We start from the raw sequence: 16,213 nt of genomic DNA on the forward strand, positions 1-16,213 counted from the left end.
AAGATGATCATGCCCTATAGCTTTGAGTTTTGACATAATTTTAATGAACTGGAGTCTCTTCATCCATGACTGACCCTGAATCCCATCACCAAGTATTGTCAACATCGAACAAAAAATGAGTTATAGGCTTAAACCTTACCTTACCTTACCTTACCTTACATCTTACCTTGATCCTCCACGGATCGACTGGAAAATTAAATCCTTTCGTCCTTGCTTTACCCGCAGCCCTTCCTGTAAGGTCTGTCTAACTCGGATTAAAGCTGTTTTAATTTGAATTTGGCTAGTGACCTGGACTTTTGACCTGTGACTTTTACCTTTGATTTTTTTTTTTTTTCTCAAACTCGAATCCCTTCATCCTCCCCTTACATTGAACCCTTGCACAATGATTAGTCTAAATCGGATAAAAATTGTTCACATTGATCTTGCTAAATGACTTTGACCTTTGCCGACCCTCAACTCTTCCTCTAAGTTTGGTCCAATTCAAATAAGAACTTTAGTTATTTTGTTCACATAAAGACAAACACAGATCGAAATCTGATCTAGCATCATGACTTTTCCGTTTGGCTGCTTATTCTCAGTCTGGAATTTTTTCGGTTTTGCCTTACCCTCAACCCTTCCACCAAGTTTGGCAAAAATAGAATCAATGCTAAGTTAACCTTACTATGTGTCCTTGACCTCTGACCCCTTGTTCTCAAAAGTAAGTCAATCCCTTAGCTGATCTTCAACCCTTCCACCATACTGATTTTTACTGATATTACTGTTTGGGTTATTTTGTTGACAGGCAAACAGACAGATAGGCATTCAGACAGACACTCAAACACACTCAGACACAAAGAAGCAGACACGGACACACACCGGCACACACGCACACGCACACGACTATGTTTAGCAGCACATACACACTCGCATGCATACACAAATGTTCACGCACGCACAGACAAATACACATGCATACACGCAAGCACGTGCACTCGCATGCCTAGGAAAAGGTAACATCCTTCTCGTTATCGCGAACGCAGTTATTAATATTAATATACTGTTACGGTCAGGATGTGAACTGGGATGAGGTGATTAATAAACAAATACTGTACTTATATAGAGGATAGAGAGGTGAGATGAGGTGGGCGAGGCGAGGCGAGGTGAGGTGAGGCGAACAGCGTCCGAGGTGTGTTCATTTGGAGCTGTAGTGGAGACCCAACACACTCCTGCACATCACCTTACCACACCACCACGGTAACTAAAATTTCACCACAGCTCGGGAAAAAAGGACAATAGTGTAGTTCTTTGTCATCGTGTTGTTCTTTCTTGTCGACGTGTTTTCCATTACCATTTTACCTCTTAACCTTTTCTTGGTTGTGACGGTGCTATACTTTGTTCACTTTAACTTTGGCCATCTCTCCTTAATTCCTGAGTGCTGAGCTGTAACAAGAAATTAGCACTTGAATACGGTGTTAGTCGAGATGAAGTACAGTAATATGTAAAGGATGTAGAGACGTACTATTCGTTCACTGACGCACAGCTACGGACTGCAAAAGGACGAAAATTTTGTCCAAGGTGACGTGAATGAACTGTAGTATATCAAATTCCAGCCATCATCAGACGATTATATTCAGCTGAGGGTGAGTCACAGGTACCCAAGATTATCGATACAGTACTCCCATCATTAACCCTGTCATGGTCGGGACAACATTGATACTGTATTCCATCCAACGCCAGAGGGTTTTATTCAGCTGGGAGTGAGTCATAGGAAGCTGAGTGTTAACCTACTGTCTGTTATTGATGAACACCACAGACCTTCGACTCAAGTCACGGTGTACTTTTCTGTCATGTGCTGTATTCTTTATTATTTGCCGTCTCCAGCAGATTTCACTGAGTTTAATGGGTTTATGAGAGACATTTGAAACACGGAAGCTTAAAAATTATGATTGTTCAACTCCCTCACGACAAGAAATCTCTCCTAAAATGAATAAGACTGGCTGCAGGTAACATGAATAAACTGAAAAACGTCATCGGATTGAATGGATTAATATACTATTCATTGTGATATACAGTATTTCTCATAGACACCTTCAGACAGAGGATGTAACTTGTAGTTTATTTTTGTTGCAACAAGAAAATTTCATTCAACTTCAAGGCGGCATTCGAACAGAATGAGTTAGATATAGCCTTCATTAACCCGTAGATATCATTCCAAAGTTTAACAAAATCGTCTGAAGGCAACAAGAATAAGCAATGCATTACGTGAGCTGATTAAGTGGTTCCCTCTTACACTGACAGTTCATTTATTTCTACGGCAGAGAGGGACAAACTCCCAGCAAGTTACATGATAACATTCATTAAGCATACCATACCTCACATAAGACTGATTTAGAAGTTGGTTCCCACACCAGACGATTGACTTTATTCCTCCATAATTTCCTTCTTTCTGGATTTCTCCGGTAGACTGGTACACCCATAGGCAGAACAGCCCGGCATCACGCCCACTCTCAGCAACAACAAAAAACATGAACTAACTCTAACGGAATGCCTGCACGTGAGTATCAGTCAGGCGGCGCGCGAATTTGGCAGGAAAATGGCGGCCATCAGCTGAGTGTCCGGTACCCCCTATGTCGCTACCCTCCCGGTATATAGGTACTCTAGTGGCTACTATCGCCGATTCAAAAAAGGGTACGCCCAGATAGCTGCGCCGTTAACAAAACTGCTAAAGAAGGATGCGTCTTTTGTGTAGGCTGATGAACAAGCAACCGCATTTACAACACTGAAAAATGCCCTAGCACAATTCCCGGTTTTGGCATTCCCTGATTATTCCAAACCATTTCTTCTCTGTACTGATGCTTCCGGAGTAGGCCTAGGTGCCGTTCTCATGCAAAATGACGCCGAAGGGAAGAAACGTGTCATTGCCTATGCCAGCCGTGTGTTAAACTCTGCAGAAAAGAATTACAGTGTAACTCATTGGGAAGCTCTAGCCGTTGTCTGGTCTTTAAAATATATCCGCGACATCATCTACGGTTATCCTGTTCACATCCAAACAGACCTTCCATTATGTGACCAGTTTCTGGGACGTAACCTCACCGGTCGACTTGCACGTTGGGCAGTCACTGTGAATGACTATAATCTGACATTTGAATACGTTCCTGAAGTCCAGTGTCGTAGCCGATGCCCTCTCGCGGCATGTAGCCACAGTCTCAACCGGTTGCGATGTAAACTTGGCGTTCAGTTATGACACACTACATGGGTTCCAGGGTGTGGACCCTATATGGTCACAGGTCATATATTTTCTAGAGTCAGGCGATGATTCTTCCTTGGCCAAGTTACCAGTCCCTGTATCTGATTTCTTCCTCAACAATGAATTGCTCTATAAACACTCATTACTGAAAGGTAACAACGTACCTCATCGCGAAGCTAGGCAACTAGTCATTCCAACGGACTTAATTCTTACTGCCCTTCATTTAATCCACGACACCCCTCATGCATCACACCCTGGCAAAGACAGAAGCTTACGGCAAGCACGTCTGTCATATTACTGGTCTATTATGCGAAAGGATATAGAAGCGCACTGCGATGCATGTTTATCTTGTTCCTGTTATAAGGGGACAACCTGTCAACCTGCAGTACTCAGTACCATCAAAGCCTTGGTAAACTGTCTCTCTTGATCTACTGAAGCTCCCTCGTATAGAATCTGGCTTCGTCTATCTATTAGTGGTAGTCGATCATTTCTCTAGATTTGTTATCTTTGCTCCATTGCGTGACAAATCTGCTAACGCAGTGGCACATGCCTTTATTAATTCAGTAATTTGCCCTTTCACAACACCAGAAGTAATTTTAACTGATAATGGGTCAGAGTTCAATAATTCAGTACTTGAAGAAATTTTTCTTAGGGAATTAAGAAATACAACATAGTGGCCCATCATCCAGCCTCGAATGGCCTAGTAGAGCGCCAGAATAGGAAGATATTGGAAAGTCTGCGTCATATAGTGGGAGATCAGACTTCCACCTGGGACGAGTGGATTCTGCAGGTAGCTGCTTCGATTCATTCATCCATCAATAAGTCAGTTGGTGAAACACCATTCTTTGTCATCTATGGCTTTGACAAAAGACTACCTTATTCCTTGTTGCAATCCCAACCTGATCCGATCTACAACTCTATGTGCGAGTCCACATGTCCAACTTCCAGAAAATTCATAAAAACGTTCAGGATAATCTGGTCCTTACAAATAAGGAAATGGTACGTAACCAACATGCCGCTGCCACAGATGTTACCATCCAAGTAGGTGACTTGGTTTTTGCCCTAGATCATGACAGAGATTCAAAACTAGGTAGTTAATTCTCTGGTCCCTTCCATTTCATATCTTGTAAGGGTAATAGAAATTAAGAGATCCGTACAAGACAGAGACAGTGGGTGCATGCAGATGATCTCAAACGTGCATCAAAATGCATAGTCTTGGAGGAGCCACTGGGAGAGACCACATCGTCTCCTCAACAAGTAGATGCTTCCTCTTCTCCAAGTCCTTCTTCTGACACTCCTACTAAACCTTCTTCCTCTTCTCTAAGTCCTTCTTCTGACATTCCTACTCAACCTTCTTCCTCTTCTCTAAGTCCGTCTTCTGACACTCCTACTTAACCTTCCCATACTGTTAATAACTGTTGTGCCAAATTGCGTTCTGCCACTAAGTCTCTTGCATAACGCTATAATCTCACACTCTCGTCGCCATCTGCTTTAACATAACCTCTAACATCAACTCATTTTATAGGAAAGATGCTGTGGGTCTACGTGCTGGCAGTGCTGACTCGGGTCGGATCTGGATCGGGTGCATGAGGACGATGGTGTCGTACGGCCCGTGGCCTTGGTTGGCGCAGGAGGCGAGGTAGGCCTAATGGTGGTGAAGGATGTAGTCTCCATGCACTACGACCGAGAGCCACTGGCCGCCGTGGCCATCGCCCTACCTGACTTTGCACGTCAGCTAGAGGACCTGCAGGGACTCCTGTCAGGTATTAAAGATCAATATCCCACAGTTTGGTACCCACTCTACCTACCCATCTGCTGAAAGTTGGACTATATTTGTTATCAGTTCAACCATCTCCAAGATTCCTTCCCTAACCAAACGCCTGTGGGCCGTTCACGAGTGAAACGTGGACTCTTTGATATTGGATGAGAAATTCTGAGCGGATTATTTGGTGTAGCGACTGCCCGTAACCTTTCTGGATTTAAGGAAGACTTGTTTCAACTAGCAAATGCTATAGAGTCCCAGGAAAAGGTATTAAATGTTCAACAGTCAGTGCTAAAAGAGATAACACACCATTTAAATAATGTTACAAACACGTTAAATAATTTTACAGCAATTCTTAAGCATGAAGTATCGAAGGTAAATACTGTATCAGAACTAACAGAACTAATGTATGTCAAATTACATGTAGATAATTTGCAGGTTTCTCTGGACTCTCTTGTCTCCCAAGTTTCTAGTTTAATTCTTATTTTAGTCAATGCTGTCGATGGTCGTGTCACCTTAGATTATTTTAGTACTTATCTCTGACCTTCGCTCTACTTTGGAATGGGCTCTCTCAACCTTCGACTTGTCCCCTGTGATTTCATTTTCCTCTTTAGAACACTACTACCCAGTCCTAGAGGCCATATTCCTTACTAAAGATATAATTGTTCATATCCCTCTTCGTTCTTCTATCATATTCGACCTCTTTCACATCGGTCCCTTTCCCTTCTGGTACAATAATTCCCTGGTACAAGCCTCTGTCTCTTCAGAGTACTTCCTTCTTTCCCATGATCATCTCTATATTGCCTTCACCTCCTCCAGTGACCTCGACAGATGTGCCTTTCTCGCACCCAACTCTCGAGTTTGTGCTGCATACCTCCTAACAATTTTTCTTGGCAGCGTTGCTCCTTGCGAAGCTGCCTTAGTCCGTAACTTCTCAGTACAACTTGTGTGCACCTTTGTTCTGGCCCCCAAGCTCGAAGTTCACCATGCTCGTCTAAATCACATCCGCTATTTCTTCTTTAGTGTCTCAACTCCTGTTAGTCTTATTTGTCCAGGAACCCCTGTCCGCTCACTGGTTTGTAAAAGGCCCCTGATTACTGTAAAGTCTGAGTCCGTAATAGCCCATGCTACACATTATCACTTCGGACTTCGCTCCCACAAATATGACATCTTCAAACCTATTAATGCTACCTTTCATCTACCAACAGACAATCTTTCCATCACATCAGACAACCTACGTATGTTGAACTTTCTGAATGAGTCTAATTTCCTTATGAACCAGTTTTCTTCAGCCTTGAACCGCTCCTGGGTACATCCAGTCTTTGTATTTCCTCCAGTGGTATTCTGTTTTCTTGGTTTTCTTGTAACTGTATGTATCCTATACTGCTGTGTCAAGCGAATGGACAAAAGACTGCATGTGATCCGTGTGGCAACATGCTAGGTTAGTGCGACAACCAAAAGACCTGGAAACTGGTAGTTCTAAGTAACACTCATTATGATTAGTGAAGATGTGAAGATCATACTGAAAAAAAAAAAAGAAAAAAAAAAGGATATCCCTGCGCAAAATTGAAAATTGAGCTACTTGAAACAAAATGTAATACTGTCCCTATAATTACTACACACTGAGTCAAGGACATGAAAACTAGTGAAATACAAATGAGATAAGGGAAGTGAATATCTGAACACCCTCAAACAGTGCCTTCTATGTAAGATAAACTGGAGTCTATAAAGTGGTGCATTCCATTGCTATATTCCTCATAGTGGTATCATGGTGATTACTAGTACTTACCATATATATATATATATATATATATATATATATATATATATATATATATATATATATATATATATATATATATTGCCAGACGCCTCAATCCCGTTTGGGGTGGCCACAAACAAATCGCCTCCACGTCGCCCTGTCCCCCGCCATTTCATTGCCCTGCTCCCAACTCACACCACCCTCTCTCATATACCTCTCCACCCCCATCCCTCCATCTCATCCTTGGCCTCCTCCTCCCTCTTCCCCCCTCCACCTCACTCACATACGCTCTCTTCGTCAGTCCCTCACCCTCCATCCTCTCCACATGGCCAAACCACCTCAGTGTGTTCCTCATCACGCTTCCTATCACATCCACACCACAACGCTCCTTTATATCCTCATTCGTCAGCCTGTCTCTCCATGTGACTCCACAGGCTCCTCTTAAATAACTCATTTCCACTGCTCTCACTCTTGACTTGTGTCCCTCCAACAACGTCCAAGCTTCACTTCCATACGTTAGAGCTGGTATCACAATACTGTCATGTAGTAACTTTTTCACTTCCATGCTTACTTCCCGGTTTCTTATCACCGCTTTCAAAGAACCAGCAACCTTTCTTCCCTGTTGTACCCTTTCAAGCACTTCACCCTCCAAACCTCCATCCTTACTCATCACACTACCCAAGTACTTAAACGTACTCACATTTTCCTATTCCTCATCATTCAACCTCGCTGTACATTCACTAACTTCACCTCTCTCAAAGACCATCACTTTACTCTTCCCTACATTCACCTTTAGATTCCGTTTCTTACACACTCTCCCAAACTCATCCATCAAGCCTTGCAGCTCTCCTTCGTCTTCACTCAACAACACAGTATCATCTGCAAACAACTGTACAGGGAGTTTCCAAACACTATCCTCTCTCACCAGGGCCACTCCAACATCCACTACCCTACCTTGTACCTCTTTTATTACCCCATCCATGTACAGATTGAACAACCATGGAGACATGACACATCCCTGTTTCAATCCAATCTTCAGAAAGAAAAATTCACTTAGTTCACCATCCACACGCACTGCAGCCTTAGCACCATCATACATACGCTTCACAGCATTCAACAACTTCCCATCTACTCCATATATTCTTAATACTTTCCACAATCCTTGTCTATCCACCCTGTCATATGCTTTCTCCAAATCCATGAAAGTCGCATACAACTTCTTTCCCTTCTCTAGAAACTTTTCCACTAAAGATCTAAGAATGAATATCTGATCTACACAACCTCTTCCCTTCCTAATGCCTCCCTGTTCTTCTCCAACTAATTCCTCTGTTCTTTCTCTAACTCTGTCAAGAAGTATCCTACCATACACTTTTCCTATTATGCTAAGAAGACAAATGCCCCTATGATTACCACACACTTCTTTTTCCCCTTTTCCTTTGTACAAGGGAATAATTATACCTGACTTCCAATCCTCCGGGACTCTACCTTCCTCCCAGGCCAATCTGCACATCTTCCACATCCATTCTACTATCTCTCCCCCATGCTTCAGCATTTCACCACACACTCCATCAATTCCTGGGGCTTTCCCCAATTTAACTTTCTTCATTGCATCCACAACTTCTATCCTACTGATTTCTTCCTGTCTTCTCACCTCCCTCCTTCTTCCAGCCATTCCCCAGCCACTTATACTCGCATTACTTCCATCCTGTATGTTCAACAATTCCTTTAAGTGTTTTCTCCATCTGCTCACTTTTTCTCCCTTCTCCACTAGTAATCTGCCATTTTTATCTTTCACTCCCCTGCTAACCTCACTTCCACCCTGTCTTACTCTCTTCACCTCTTTCCAGAACATTTTCTTACAGTCCCTCCACTTTACACTCAAATTCCTTCCAAATTCCTCATCCACTCTCTTCTTACTCTCTCTTACTAATCTTTTCACCTCTCTCTTTCTATCTGCATATAACTCTCTCTTCCGCCTCTTAACTTCTTCCACGCCCCTATTTCTCATCCATTCATTGTATGCTTTCTTTTTTTGTGCCACAGCCTGTCTCACCTCTTCAGTCCACCACGCTGTTCCTTGCACCCCCCTCCGTCTTCTCTTCATCCCACACACCACATCACATACTGCACATATTTCTTCTGTAAATATCCTGCACACACCTTCCACGTCCCCCATCTGCTCCAATTCATATTTGCCCAGTCGTTCCTCCACTTCTCTCTTATACTCTGCCTTTTTCTCATTCTCTCGTAACCTTTCCACCCTCCTTGCAACTATTCCCTCCTCTCGTCTTTCCCTTCTTCTATTCCTCCATCTTACTTGGATCCTAGTTCTGGCCACCACCAAGGAGTGGTCAGAAAGTCCACTCCCCCAACCTCTATACCCTCTTGCATCCATTACACATCTTCGCCTCCTTTCATTCACACATACATAATCAATCATTGCCTTCCTTTCATTCAGTTCACCATCCACCCTTCTCATCACTCGCCATGTATACCTGTGGATCATTTTATGCCTGAAGGGGGTATTGGCTATCACCAACCAACCCCCAGAACAAATGTCCACTAACGCACTGCCATTCTCATCTATCTCAGCAGGCACACCCCACTCACCAACTATTCCATCCACCTTCACATTCCCTACTTTACCATTCATATCACCGATCAAAAACACTCTCTCATTCCTTCCAAACTTTTCCATGCACACTTCCACATTTGTCCAGAACTCTTCTCTCACTCTGCTAACACGATCTTGTGTTGGCGCATACGCACACACAATCGCCCACATTTGTATTCCAACTTTCAACTTTACCCACACAATCCTTGACCCACGTGATCCATACTGTCTTATGCTCTTCTTCCATCTTTTACTCACAACTATACATACTCCTTCCTTTGCCCTCCCATTCTCACCTACTCCTGCACATATACCCCATCCATACTCCCATTCTCTCACACTCTTACCTCTCCATTTTGTTTCAGTTATTCCACATACATCCACTTTCGCACCCTCAAGCACCTGAACAATCTCTCTCTCTTTCACCTCCTCATTCGCTCCTCTTACATTCCATGTAGCCATTACCAAGTCCTTTGTCCGGTCCTGGGTCGTCATCGTTAGGCCAGTCCTTGTCCGAGGCTTCTTGTTTGCTTTTTTAGTTAGTTGTTTTCCGGGCAGGGCCCTAATCCTCCGCCAACCCTTTTAGTCGCCTTTTACGACAAGCAGGGGTACTGGGGGAGTATTCTTGAAAAACCCCCCTACCCCCAGGGGGTAATATATATATATATATATATATATATATATATTAAGACATCCATTTGTAAATTTGACCGAACCTATATACAGTATGTATGCTATCACTACGCTTATCACATACTATATGCCCAGATAATTCGTGGCCTATACCACGATAGTGCATTATTTACATTCAACTTTTGCATTTATTAGTACTTATAACCTTCCCTACCTTTCCAGCATGGCCATGTACTGTAAATATATTTCTCTCTTATTGCATCCAACTTCTTGCATTATAATATAATCTCTTTTATTATTATACTCCCATGTAGTCCCCAGTTGACTGTATACTGTGTCCAGTTGCATTCTTGCCACATAATTATGACTTAATGCCTCCACCGATGTGTCAGAAGACACTTTTAACGTGGGGAAAAATTGTTTGTAACCATTTGTAATAATATGTAGTATGTAAGTATAGCATGTAAGTATTGTAAGTGTGATCCAAGTAGGGTGCCACTGATCGTTTACTAATGTCTCGCTTGATTCAAATTTTGCTGAAGCATGAGTTTGAGGCCGCACCACTGCCCTAGCCGGTGGTGGTGAGTCAAACAGGTAGCATTAGCAACGGTCTGTGAACGGGTAAGGGTGGTGTTCATACGGCTGCTGTGTGGAGATATAAGGCGGTGCTTAATATATTGTCAGAAAACTACTTCGAGACTTTGAATTCACCTATGACTGACGTCAAGGGGGATTAACATTCTTAACATGGACTTGTCTCCATTTGTCTTTCCTAATCTTCTGGTACCGTTCATGAAGTCAGCAGATGCAGCCTTGGCACAGCAGCTATTCCTTAACATGGACCCCTTTTCTCACAAGAACTCTGAATTTACACAGATGGGTCCCACTCTACTCCATTTTCTTTGCCACGGCAGCCTACTTTGAGGACCTTTCCTTATGCCAAACTTGGTCTTTCAATGGGCGAAACTCTTAGCTATACTCCAGGCCCTTGAGTTTGTACGGACCTTCCTCCACCCTCAATCGGTGGTTTTACATACTGACTCTCAGTATTCATTTACCCTCCTACTCTCCGATCGTCCTATGACTCAAATCAGGCTTCTTCATGCTATTTTGGAGCACCTCCTTTTTGTTTCTCCTCCCTGGCGCTTCAGTCTTCAATGGATTCCCCCATATGTAGGCATCCGTGGCAATGAAATTGGAGACGCAGCAGCAAGGCGGACACTGACCTCCGACATTTTGGTATATGTGGCACCAGATCCCTCCGCATCTTCTAACCTCGCATGGAGTGCCTGCATGTCATAATGGAATACAAACCATGTGACCGACCTCCCTGCCTTCCACCGGGGTCATTTTCACTCTGACTCATTTACGCGCCCTTGGGTTTGCCATCCCTGTCGGGACGTTAATGTTGCCATCACCAAGATCGAAAAAACACCAGGTCAATGCATTTCTCGACTCATTTTGGCTTGTTGTGCGCAGGTGATGGGTAGCGGAGGATGTATAAAAGGCGTGGAGGCAGGCAACGTATCAGTTAGTCATAGGAAACCGTATGGGCTGGCTGACAGTGCGTCCTCCGCCGCGGGGTATATTTCTTGCCCCCCCTCCATTCATTTTCCTGGCTAGCCTATGCCCTTGTTATGGTATTGCTATTACAGTGTACCTACCATATACCCTACCTAATTTTGCCTTACTAAAATATGAATAGTCGATGATAACCATGTGTGTGTGTGTGTTTGTGTCAAAAGGCAATAATATCTTGGAAATACCAAAGAGGATTAAAAAAAAAAAAAAATCATTCTACCCCCCCCATCAAAAAATGAGGTTCTACAGGTAATTTCCCATTGTAATACAAATTTGAGTAGGGAAGATAAGTGTATAGGCTAAGTATTAAATGGGGGGAAGGCTGGTCCGACAACTGCAAATGCGCCCCCCCCCCCAAAAGACACAAGGCTCCCCCAACTTTTGCCCTAATGTACTTGCATCCCCCTTGTGTGTGTGTAATTTCACCAGATCGGTCAGGATCACTTGATGGTCGTGATTGTCAGCTTTTACCCTCCCGGAAGGGAGCTGAGAGCTCATATAGTCCGATCTAAGGGCAAGGCTGTGACCTTCACACACCCACACACCCGTCCCCTTGCTCAAGGGGGACAGTAACCACCCACTTCGTCAGTGAAACTTTTCGCAACCTGAGTGAGGCGCGAACTCCCATCCACCAGTTGGCAAGCGAGAACGTTACCACTGCACCAGCGAGCGGTGTGTGTGTGTGTGTGAATGTGTGTGTGTGTGTAGAATCATCAACTCTCTCTCTCTCTCTCTCTCATACCTTTTTACCTCCCATCCCTCCTTCCCTACCTTGTGTGTGTGTGTGTGTGTGTGTGTGTGAGTGAAAGAATTTTAAGAAAAATTGGATAAATATGCTGAGAACTATCAAACATGCGTCCCTTCTTCCTTCACGGAGGGTGGCCAAGAGAGTGAGAAGGAGGATGATTAAAGAGACATACACATCTTTATGGTCCTTAAGTGGAGGAGTCATACAGCCTCTTTTTCTCTCTCTCCAAGTGACAGGCAAATCAGAAATCCGTCAAATCAGGGTATGGCAAATCGAGTAAAGTGTAATCTCTTATGCTTAGTAACTGAAAAGAACAAAGGAAGATAATCAAGGAGATGGGAGATGGAGTTAGGCTATTATATATATATATATATATATATATATATATATATATATATATATATATATATATATATATATATATATATATTGTTGAATCTTCCATCACAAATGGTATAGTTCCCACTGAATTATAAACAGAAAACCAGAGAGAGCGAGATAGAGAAAAATCCTCCGCTTGATCTAACGGAAATGTGCGTATGCGCGGACCTGGTTTTTTTTTCTCGATCTTGGCCATCACAAGCAGTGTTGCCATTCTAGCTATATTCCCGCCAGATCTAGCGATTTTCGACTGTGATTATAGCAAAATTTCAATCTGGCGGTTAGCGTGAAATCTGGCTGGTGCACCACAACATCTGGCGAATTTCTAGCGATTTTGTTTCACATAGAAAATGAAATTTTGGGGACTTGTCATACAGAAATACATATAATAAAAACAAGACTTTTTTTTTTTTTTTCTAATCAGCAATAGAAAAAATGGTACGGACGTTAGAACCAACGAACTCTCACTTCACATGAACTGTTCATGTCCAGCTACTGGTGCCCCTGACGCAACTCTGTCTCGTGAGGACGCTGGCCAGTCTTCATTTGTCCCCATAAGTGTTCAGCAGTAGTCTCCCTTGGTCACTCGCTCTGTTATTTTTCACCATTATCTGACATTATACATCATGCCTAAACCGCAGTACACTCAGAAGTTTAGAAAAGAGTGGTTAAGTGATGGAGAGCTGAGAGATTGGATTACTGAAAAAGAGAAAGGTAGTGGTCAGAGTGTGCCGCATTGCAAGTTTTGTCAGTGCCCTCTAAATTCAAAATTAAGTGATCTCAAAGCTCATGCTCAAACAAAAAAACACAAAGCCAATGCCAAAGACTTGTCTGTAGCTAGACAGCCAGTACTACCCTTTGTGCCTGTTAAAATAACAACTGAAGCTCAGCTGACTGAAGGAAAGATGGCGTTGTTCATCGCAGAACACACATCTGTTATGACTTGTGACCATTTAAGTAGTCTCTGTAAAAGCTGTTTTCCAGACAGTAAAGTAGCTTCACAGGTTCAGATCAGGAGATCAAAATGTAGTGGAATAATTAAGAACATTTTGTACCCTCATTTTGTGGATGATATTACCAAAGCTGTTGGAAATAATCACTACAGTCTTTTGCTAGACGAGTCGACAGACATAAGTGATACAAAATATCTTGGAATAGCTATAATTTACTTTGACAGTTTGAAAAAGAAAATTGTTTCACCTTTCCTTAGCTTAGCAGAATTAGAAGAGTGTAATGCTGATGGAATTGTGCGTGCACTAAAGGAAACTATAAATTCTGTTGGACTGGATCTGAAGAAGTTGAGAGGAATAGGAACTGACAATGCTAGTGTAATGGTTGGTGTGAACAATGGGGTGTATGAGAAGTTGAGGACTGAAGTTCCAGGTCTCATATTGATAAGATGTGTGTGTCACTCACTCCAACTCGCTGTCTCTGCTGCTGCCGCAGATTCTCTGCCAAGAAACTTGGAATTTTTGATCAGTGAGACCTACAACTGGTTCTCGAGATCACCTACAAGGCAAACCGCTTACAAGAAGTTATATAATACGATTAACGAAGGTCATGACCCTCTCAAGATTGTTCAAGCTTGTCAGACACGTTGGCTATCAGTTGCAACAGCGGTTGAAAGAATTGATAAGCAGTGGCGGAACTGAAGACTCATTTTGATGTTGTTCGCCACAGTGAAAAGTGCTTTACAGCTCAACTGTTGTATTCTATGTATAGTGATGGAACTAACCAGGCATACATAAAGTTTTTGCTGCCTATTTTAAAAGATGTTCAGAGAGTTAACAAATCTTTTGAATCTAACGAGGCAGACCCAACGAAGTTAGTTGGAGACCTTACACTGCTAATTAAGTCATTAGTTCAGAAAGTTGTTCTGCCAACATCAAATGTTGATCCTCTCGAGGGTAACATAGCGGATACCTTGGATCCCAAACCATACTTAGGATATCAATTCGAGAAGGAATTAGAAGTGTTGAAGGAGAAAGGCTATTCTGTTGATCAAGAGAAGTCACTAAGAGGCAGGTGCATAACCTTCGTGACCAGTTTAGTGCAAGAAATGCGACACAGATTACCCAATAATGTAAAAGTTCTTCAGAAAATGTCTTTGCTGTCTGTTAATAATGCACTTCACTGCATTAAGGAGCCCTTAACTCCTCTTATGGAATTGCTACAAGTGCCTCCTGATGATGTTGACATTATAGAAAGTCAGTGGAGGAATCTTACATTAGTCAAGTGGAGTGCAGTTACCCAGACAGTCTCATTTTGGAGTGAAGTAAGCAACTATAGAGATGCATCTGATTGCAATCCATTTAAGGAACTAGCAGAGTTTGCAACATCAGTACTTACTTTACCTCATTCAAATGCGGAAGTGGAACGCATATTCAGCCAGTTAAACATAGTAAAAAGTAAACTACGAAACCGCATGGAAACAAAAATGGCAAATGCAATTCTGGCTATTCGTGCAGGATTAAAAAGAAATGAAAAGTCGTGTTTCGATTACGAAATACCACCAGATGTTGCAAGTGGGATTGGAACATCCCAAGTCTGCAGTGGAGAAAATCTGCAGTCACCAATCCCTGGTACTTCGCGTGAGGAAGTTGAGGAGGACGATACATCTGCTGACTTGCTATATTTTCAGTAGGTATGTAATACAAATGCTTCTATCGATATAGTCTACAAGGTAAAACTATTAGTTTGAGGAAATGTGTGTGTGTGTGTGTGTGTGTGTGTGTGTGTTCAGTACCGACTTTAGAATCTAGAGATTTTGGGTCATGATCTAGCGGGTTGAATCTGGCGGGATTTGAAATTTCTCGATGGCAACACTGATCACAAGGTTCCGGTTGGGCCACACGGCCACGGGCCTTGCAAGCCACGTGTATTATTTGGGTATTGATAGAGTACCATTGGTGCCAATGGTGTCCAGGGTTGAAGAAACCATTGAACACCTCATGTTATGGTGCCCTAGGTTCCACTTCCTTCGCACACTTTTTAAATACCGTCTGCCATCTCTGAGAGTTTTCAACTTGTCTCTTCACATCTTGCTGGGATGGGGTAATGGAGACGCTCGGTTGCGGCAATGTGTCATGCAGTACACGTCTGACTTCATCCGTAAATTTAGGTAGCTCGCCCCCATATAACGTGAGGCCCTAATCAGTCTGCCTTGGAAGCTGGAACGGCACTGGGCCATTTTTTGGCCACGGCCTTCAAACCCACGAAAATAAATAAATAAATAAAATAAAAAATAATTGAGGTATCCATTACAAACATCATTTTCTTCGTTTTCTGTGGGAGGGGATTGTCCGATTGTTGTTTACATATTTAAATTCACTGTGGTTGGCGCGGTACCGAGGGGTGATGATGAGTGGAATTTCTTACAGTTTTGGTATTTCTTACCATCACAACTAGAGCAGCTCAACACCACATTTTAAAACAGGTAAAAACCTAGTTCTTGCACTGAAAAAAATAAATGAATAAATAACCTAAGGAAAATGAAAAGCGAAAAG

The sequence above is a fragment of the Coenobita brevimanus genome, chromosome 23 (assembly GCF_032717465.1).
Source record: "Coenobita brevimanus isolate Jiangsu-jjx chromosome 23, ASM3271746v2, whole genome shotgun sequence".
Lineage (NCBI taxonomy): Eukaryota > Metazoa > Arthropoda > Malacostraca > Decapoda > Coenobitidae > Coenobita > Coenobita brevimanus.